The sequence below is a fragment of the Sminthopsis crassicaudata genome, chromosome 3 (genome assembly GCF_048593235.1).
Source record: "Sminthopsis crassicaudata isolate SCR6 chromosome 3, ASM4859323v1, whole genome shotgun sequence".
NCBI lineage: Eukaryota > Metazoa > Chordata > Mammalia > Dasyuromorphia > Dasyuridae > Sminthopsis > Sminthopsis crassicaudata.
The window spans coordinates 588,062,687-588,071,769 of record NC_133619.1 but is presented as its reverse complement, the minus strand read 5'-3'; positions in this window follow the sequence as shown (position 1 = coordinate 588,071,769).

Genomic DNA, 9,083 nt, shown 5'->3' with positions numbered 1-9,083 from the left:
AGGGGCGGGAGTGCGAGGGGGGAAGGGGCCGGAGTGCGAGGGGGAAAGGGGCCGGAGTGCGAGGGGGGAAGGGGCGGGAGTCCGAGGGGGGAAGGGGCCGGAGTGCGAGGGGGGAAGGGGCCGGAGTGTGAGGGGGGAAGGGACGGGAGTCCGAGGGGGGAAGGGGCCGGAGTGCGAGGGGGGAAGGGGCCGGAGTGCGAGGGGGGAAGGGGCCGGAGTGCGAGGGGGGAAGGGGCCGGAGTGCGAGGGGGGAAGGGGCCGGAGTGCGAGGAGGGAAGGGGCACATGCTCGGCCCTGGCCGGCTTTTTGTTTTGTCTCCGGCTTCCAGCCCCGTGTCAGCCCCGGAGCTGCGGGATGTCCCCTCAGCCCCACCTGGAGCCCACCATTAGCTCCCTCTTACCTCTGAGAGAGAAAGCAGATGATCCAGGTGCCCCAGACTATTCCGACCACCTTGGACCGTGCACCCTGATCTTGCTCCGCGTTTTTACTGGCTTCCATCACCACACACACACCTTCCTCACCTCCGCCTGCTGAGATCTTCCTTCAGGGCCCAGTTCAAGGGTCATGTCCCCCGGGAATCCTGCTCTGACATCTAAGCTCACCGGCTCTGTCTCCTTCCCCGAATTTTCCACAGAAGTTTATCGGCATCTCTGCTTTATGCTCAGTGCCTTATGACCCCGTTAATTCTTGGCCTCCATATTTGAGTTGTAGCTTCCTCGAGAACAGACATCCCTCTCCAATACATCTGCAACACGGATGCTGCGACTTTTAAAAGTTCAGGAGACATAATGTCCGGATAATTAATCAATCATTTTATTAATAATGTTAGCTTGTTATCAATAGAACGAGTCAGTGACACTTGAATGCTAAAGGCCAGTCGTGGGGGTGGGCTCCTAGTCTCTATGCCTCTGGAAGGGGGTGTCCCTGAGAATGGACCTCCCCAAACCCAGCTAGAACGGGCAGGTGAGAGCCTTTGTTCTAAGAGCCACAAACAGGGGGTGGAGGAAGATGCTCTAGAGCCTTAGAGCTGGGTCAGACACCAGGACGCCAAGCCCACCCACTGCCCTCCAGGCCATCGCTGGCCATCTCCACTCCTGCCCCTCTCTCCCCCTCACCTGAATCCAGTTCACTCAAGACAGCGAGTGATAATTAGGACAGTTAAGAAATAACAAAGTGAAGGCTCTAGAATTAAGAGGGACTGGGAGAGACTTTCTGTGGGAGATGGGATTTTAGTTGGGACTTGGAATCCAGGGAGATCAGCAGTCAGAGCCAGGAGGGAGAGTGTTTCAGGCATAAGGTAAAAAAAAAAAAAAAAAAAAAAAAAAAGGAAAGGTAAGGTAAAGGGTAAAAATAGATTTAAAAAATGGAAAAGCCGGGGCAGCCAGGTGGTGCAGGGAATAGAGCACTGGTCCTGAAATCATGAGGACCTGAGTTCAAATCTGACCTGAGACACTTCACACTCTTAGCTGTGTGATCCTGGGCTTAACCCCAATTGCTTCAGGGGAGGAAAAAAAAAAAAAGGAAAAGCCAAGAATCCGGAGAAAGATGGCACCTTAATGTAAGTATGATCTGCCAGTATCTTTTCCAAATCTTCCTTACTACAAAAGGCCACGACTACCCCCCCCCAAGAATCCCCAAACTGGCATTCAGGGATCCCTAGGTGGTTGTTTTTCAATTCTAACTTTTCCCATTGGACTTTTGCAAATGAGGGTCTAAAAAAGAAGGGACTAAAGGTACCTGGGGGCACTTCTATTGTCTTTACTGCTTTCTTGGATCTTAATTGTATCTGTCCCAAGTTATGAGCCCAATTTATGAAAATGATTTCCAAAAAGATAAAATAGGTCCCATTGGAACCATATCAAAGACCAGTTTCTATGTTGTTCTAATTTATGACCCAGCAAATTAATATTTAATAGAATAATAAATCATGCATCTTAAAAAAATCATTATTATATGTTGGGGCCATCTATAAGGGCTCAAAGCATAAGAGCCCTTTGATCTCAGAGGCCGGAGACTCGAAGGGTGGGAAAAGAGCTCCGGTGTATTATGCCCATCAGCCTTGTTGGTGTACATTTCTGCAATCGTGATCAGTGCGGGGACAGTGGGCAGTCCCCAGTGACTGTGCAGAGAAGCAGCTCGTAGGCTTTGTATGGTATCTGCCGATGGGAGGAGAGCTTCCAGCCGTTCCGCAGCTGCTCCCCGGCCAAAGGCCCCGCTCATGTGGCCACTGGCTGTGACCCTTGCTCACCATTCCCATGATCACACATCACCACTCCTTGATGGATGAGGGCATCCTGGCAAAGTGGCAGGCTTCCTGGGTACTAAAGGTCAGCCTCGGAATCCCATAGCTCAGCAACTGTAGATTGGTTCCTCCTGCCTCCACAGGGCTGGAAGGGCAGCAACCACTCAATCCCCACTGACCAGCTCAGAAACCCCCCACCTCGTCAGGTTGCTGCCAGATTCAACACCGACAGTTTAGTGCTTCGAGCCCACTTCTGTCTAGAATGCCAGAGCTCATGGTCCACCAGTCAGTTTCCTGACAGTAGGGATTACTGCCACTACATCCAGCTCTAACTAAATTTAAACAAATATCACTGTCATGCAAAAAAATAAGATAACTTGATTTCCTGTTTGGAGGAAAAAAATCCATCTGTGCACAAATATCACTTGTTGATGTCCCCCACCCTACCCCACCAAGCCTGAGCCTTTCAGTCAGTGCAGTACTTACTGTGTGCCAGCCCCTCTGCCGAGGGCTGGGGGCATAGGGCCTAAAAAACAGCCACAGCCTTTAAGAAGCTCTGACAGTATAAGACAGGTATATAAGGCTGAGACTTTAAATGCAAAAAGAGGATTCTATAATTTATTCTGGAGGTAAAAGGGAGGTGCTAAACCTCATTTGACTTTAAAATAATCATGGCAGCTAGGAGGCTGGACAAGGCCCCGATTTCAGGGCTCCTCACCCGATGGGATGCCTTTCTTTCAGCATAACACCCAAAGGATGCACAGCCCCAGAGGTATTTGTGGGGATCTGGATAAAACTAAGGAAGTCGGTGGCAGGAGTCAAGAGGAAGAGTATTCCAGGCTTGGACACCCAGAGAAAATGCCAGAGACAAGATGGGAGGTTGGGGAGCAAGATGTAAGATTGATGACATTTAGATTTGGGGAACCCAAATGAATGAGGGTTTCTGGTGGTCAGGGAGTTAAATAAGGTCTAGTGGTGGCGCGAGGGCAGGGAGTTCTGAGGATTCCTGTTCTGGCGGTAAAGGAATTTACAACAGACCCGAAAACCTAGATTGATAAAAGAGGTTTGTTATGGAGACTGGAAGTAAGGTTCAAGTCTGGTTAGGGAAATAGAGGAGGGTAAAGAGAGGAGGGCACCAGAAACAGTGTTCCAGTGGGCAGAGGCCCTTGGGGTGCCAAGCACAGGACTGCCATGTTTGGAACCTCTGCAAAGAGAGGGCTCCAGTCTGGCTCTTTTATAATAGGGGGCTTTGGCTACAAGCTGAAGGGGGCTCGAGGGTGCAGTCCCTGGCTGGCTCCTGGCTGGGTTTCAGCCAAGGTTAGAATTTGAATTGAATTCAATGGGTTTCAGGCTGAGCTGTCCCCACCCAGATAACAAAGATGAAGCTGTTTGTGCTTGGGGTGGAGTCCCCTCCCTGAGGCAGAGTGGAAGGAGGTTTTCTCCCCTTCTGTCCTGGGGTCCCCTCTTCAAGATGACTGGTTATGAATGGTTTTGAATTCCAAACAAAGCACTTTATATTTGAACCTGGAGGCAATAGGGAGCCACTGGAGTATGTAAAGTGAAGACAGGGGTGACTTTAGGAAAAATCACTTTTAGTGTCTGGAGGATGGATTGAAATGGGGAGAAGCTAGAGGCAGGCAGACCCATCAGCAAGTCATATTGTTAATTATTTAATGTTATTACTATTGCACCATTCATACAATTATATATAATTTCAAAACATCCATTATACATTTTATTTTCTGTTTGCTTTTGATGAGGGTTGGGTCCCTTTAGATTCCTAATTGCCCCATCCGTGGCTGACCTTGATTCACAAATCCTGGTCAAAGGCACCCTTTGAATATCCGGGCCCAGCCCCACTCTCAGCTCAGCTTCCCCCAGCCCTCACCTGATCTGAGCTAACTGAAAAGCCCGAGAGAACTTAGGGGTACCGCCCATCATCTTTTGGGTGAGCCAGAACACCCTCATTGCAGGAGCCCTCCCAGCCAACACATGGTATCCTTCCAGCCATGTAAGGGTCCCTGCCCGCCTAGCGGCCAGTCTGGCCCTGGTGTCTTTCTAACTGAGCTTTACTTCCAAATTCCTACAATAAACCTTTTATTTTTCAATCTGGTTTTCGGGCCTGTAAATTCATTTTACAGGGGACACTGCGCCTCATGGGATCATCTATGCGCCGAGAAATGGGGTTCCCCCTTTCCTTTCCCTCATTACTTTTTTTTTTTATTTTCCAATGACTGGTGTGTTGGTGTCTGTGATACAAATGGAAGAGAAACTGAAACTACAATGAACACACTTTTTTTTTTTTCATTTCTATTGATCGATAAACAGAGCCACAGGACGTGCAAATCAACTCGTCATGAGAAATCTAGATGAGAATGTTTGTTCCTATCAAAAATATCTGGAGGAAGAATGGAAGATTGGCATTGAGAAAAAATGTGGACAGCTTAAGTGGGTCCTGTCTGAAAGTTGGCATTCATCCATGGCATTAAAAATATCAAAATAAGAAATACAGTGTTTGGAAAAAAAAAAAACAAAGAAAATACTGCTTCCAAAAAAGCTCTGATTATCTTGGCACAAGCCCTATGGGCAAAAAAACAGCACATCACTTCCAAGATTTTGACACACCCATGGAATTCAGCTAACAATAGTTCAAGTATAAAAGTACTGAAAGTTCAGACATCCATCTTTAAAATCCAATACTTATTTGTATAATTGACTGAAGGTATTTTAGATATTTCCCCACAAAATACAATTTGGATTCTCTCCCCCACCTCCCATCCTCCCTCCCTTAATGGGATATTCTTTAGGGGGGGGCAATATCTCCCCTTATTTTATTTAAAACAAGTTAGTAGAGCTAGGCGGGGGTGGGTGGGAGGGAGCCACAATTCCCTAATTTAGGTTTGTTCTGTGTTCTGCCCCCTCAGTGGTGCGCAGTGTACCCTGGTATCACCAGGAGAGCTTCGGGGAGCCTAGGGTCCGCTTGGCCAGGGCTGGATGGTGCAGTGTCTCTCGGGGGCTCCAGAGAGTACAGACTGGAGAGAGGGGAGCCCAGGGGAGCAATGCTGCCACTGCCTGCCTCATTCCCTCCCTCCTCCACCAACAGAGTACTTCAGCAATTCAGGTATAGGATGAGGAGGACCTGCGCCAGACTGATGGCAGTGTCACAGGAACACAGGAAAGAGAGGGGCATGGTTGTTCCCAGCCGTCCATCTCCGGATTCTTGACTTTTCCTTTTGTTTTTTACCTTGCTGAGGCAATTGGGGTTAAGTGACTCGCCCAGGGTCACACAGCCAGGAGGTGTTAAGTGTCTGAGACCAGATTTGAACTCAGGTCCTCATGATTTCAGGACCAGTGCTCTATTCACTGCACCACCTGGCTGCCCCAGCTTTTCCATTTTTTAAATCTATTTTTACCCATTACCTTTCCTCTTTTTTTATCTTTTTTTTTTTTTTTTTTTAAACCTTATGCCTGAAACACTCTCCCTCCTGGCTCTGACTGCTGATCTCCCTGGATTCCAAGTCCCAACTAAAATCCCATCTCCCACAGGAAGTCTCTCCCAGTCCCTCTTAATTCTAGAGCCTTCACTTTGTTATTTCTTAACTGTCCTAATTATCACTCGCTGTCTTGAGTGAACTGGATTCAGGTGAGGGGGAGAGAGGGGCAGGAGTGGAGATGGCCAGCGATGGCCTGGAGGGCAGTGGGTGGGCTTGGCGTCCTGGTGTCTGACCCAGCTCTAAGGCTCTAGAGCATCTTCCTCCACCCCCTGTTTGTGGCTCTTAGAACAAAGGCTCTCACCTGCCCGTTCTAGCTGGGTTTGGGGAGGTCCATTCTCAGGGACACCCCCTTCCAGAGGCATAGAGACTAGGAGCCCACCCCCACGACTGGCCTTTAGCATTCAAGTGTCACTGACTCGTTCTATTGATAACAAGCTAACATTATTAATAAAATGATTGATTAATTATCCGGACATTATGTCTCCTGAACTTTTAAAAGTCGCAGCATCCGTGTTGCAGATGTATTGGAGAGGGATGTCTGTTCTCGAGGAAGCTACAACTCAAATATGGAGGCCAAGAATTAACGGGGTCATAAGGCACTGAGCATAAAGCAGAGATGCCGATAAACTTCTGTGGAAAATTCGGGGAAGGAGACAGAGCCGGTGAGCTTAGATGTCAGAGCAGGATTCCCGGGGGACATGACCCTTGAACTGGGCCCTGAAGGAAGATCTCAGCAGGCGGAGGTGAGGAAGGTGTGTGTGTGGTGATGGAAGCCAGTAAAAACGCGGAGCAAGATCAGGGTGCACGGTCCAAGGTGGTCGGAATAGTCTGGGGCACCTGAATCATCTGCTTTCTCTCTCAGAGGTAAGAGGGAGCTAATGGTGGGCTCCAGGTGGGGCTGAGGGGACATCCCGCAGCTCCGGGGCTGACACGGGGCTGGAAGCCGGAGACAAAACAAAAGGCCAACGCTTTAAAGGTGAAATAGATGGGCTTTGGCAACAGCTTGGACTTGGGAGGGGAGGGAGCCATAGGTGATGAGGAAGTCAGGTTGTGAGCCTAGGGAACTATGAGGATGATGGTAGCCTCAACACTACAGGAAAGTTTGCGGAAGGGGAGAATTCCATGGAAAAGGTATGAGTTCAGATAAGTCCATGTTGATTTTATTTTTCCTGGACATCCAGTTTTAAGATGAAAAGCAGCTGCAGCTGAGACTGGACGTTGAGGAAGAGTTTAGGAAAGGATAAGTAAATTTGAGAATCATTAGCATAAAAATACTAATTAAAATCATGGGAGCTGATGAGATCAACAAGTGAAGGAGTGCATGTGGAGAGAGAAGAGATGAAAAAGGGCCCAGGAGAGAATCCTGAGGGAGAACTATGGTTGGAGAGATTGAGAAGGAGCTGTCTGAGAGGCCAGGGGAGAACCAGGAGACAGTGGTATCCTGAAACTTAGAGAAAAGGGGGATTCATGAGATGATTCAGACCAGTTCCAGTGATCTTGTGATGAAGAGAGCCATCTACCCCCAGAGAGAGGACTGTGGGAACTGAGTGTGGATTACAACATAGCAATGGACCACAACATAGCATTTTCACTCTTTTTTGTTGTTATTTGCTTGAATTTTGTTTTCTTTCTCATTTTTCTTTTTGCTCTGATTTTTCTTGTGCAGCATGATAATTTCATAAATGTATATACATATATTGGATTTAACATATATTTTTATCATGTTTAACATATATTGGATTACTTGCCATCTGGGGGGAAGAGAAAAAATTGGAACACAAGGTCAGTGTTGAAAAATTACCTCCTTGTATATGTTTTGAAAATAAAAAGCTTCAGTTAAAAAAAAGACAGAGAGAAAAGGGTGACTGATGGTGTCAAAGGCTGCAGAGAAGTCAAGGTGAGTGAGGACTAAGGACGTCCACTGGATTTGGAGAAAGCAGTTTGGGTAGAATTTGAGGTTGGAAACCCAATGATAGGTGGTTAATGAGAGAGTGAGAGGAGATCAAGTGAAATGGCCTTCTGAAGTTTAGACAAAAGGGGCAGAAGAGATATCCAGATAGATAATGGGAGGAGAGGGATCAAGTGAGAGTTTTTTGAGACTAGGAGAGACTTGGTTTATAAGCAGTACAGAAAGAACCAGTATGATGAGGTTCTGGGTAACTAGTGGGTCTGGCAGAGAAAGCTTGAAGATTATATTACTCCTGGAGGCAAATAGAGAAGGGCACTGATGGGGATCAGCTCAGCCTAACCATATAATTCTTCTAACTATTCTATTCTATTTGGCTTTATTTTTTAAAATTCTTTCTATCACAACTCCCACATGTCCTTCCCCAATGAGGTTATCCTAACTGTCCCTGACCAGATTATATTTATTCCATTCCTATCTTTGCTTATGTACTATCCTCCTACAAAGCCCTCCTTCATGGGGCAGCTGAGTTCAAATCTGACCTCAGACACTTAACACTTCCTAACTGTGTGACCCTGGGCAAGTCACTTAACCCCAGCCTCAGGAAAAAAAAAAACAAAAAAACAAAAAAACTTCTTTTTTCTTTCTGCTCCTCCAAGCACATCACTTTGCAAAAGCTCAATATCTTATTTTTTCCTACAAGCCTTCTAGGACAGGACTTACTCAAACTGGGGCTTCTCCCAAAGTCTTGGGAAAACGGCCCCTCCCTTACTGTATTCAATCAGAAAGACAAATTATGATGTCAAATCTCTGAGGTTAATTTTCTCCTATAAATCTGCCCACAGCCTAAGTCATCTTTCTAAATCTCTTTGGAGTCCATGTTCCTTACGGTGTCTTTCTCCTTGTTATAGCTAACTCTTTTAGGTGCTAAATTCTTTTAGGGTTAGTCCACCAATCTTCCCTTGCTAACCCCTGTTTGGGGTTAGCCTGCTGAACTTATCTGTGGATTTAGTATGTCAGTTAATGGCATATTCCCTTTCTCCTGATTAATTATGAGTTCCACTAGGGAACTTGTCTTTTCCCTTGTTGTTAAAACCCCTTTTCCTTGCTAATTATATACTTTCCCAAATCTATTTTATTTTTACCACTCCTGGTGTCTATGTTACCTCTTCATTTTGTTCCTAACTTCTTCTCACAGATAAAGGCATCTTTTGGACATTGTGAATTCTTCACATGTGCCTCGTGCCTTATATTTCAAACTAGAAATTGCTACCCTGACCTCAACAAGTATACAGGGAGAGATTCTTCACTGACCAACCAAATGATTCTGGCCATCCTTCCTGAGAACCACTGGATGCAGTTATTGAAATAAGTTTCACTTTGCTGAAGGGTTTTTGCCAAGGAGCTTTCAGCAAAGAAGGATTCAACCATAGTGGGTCTG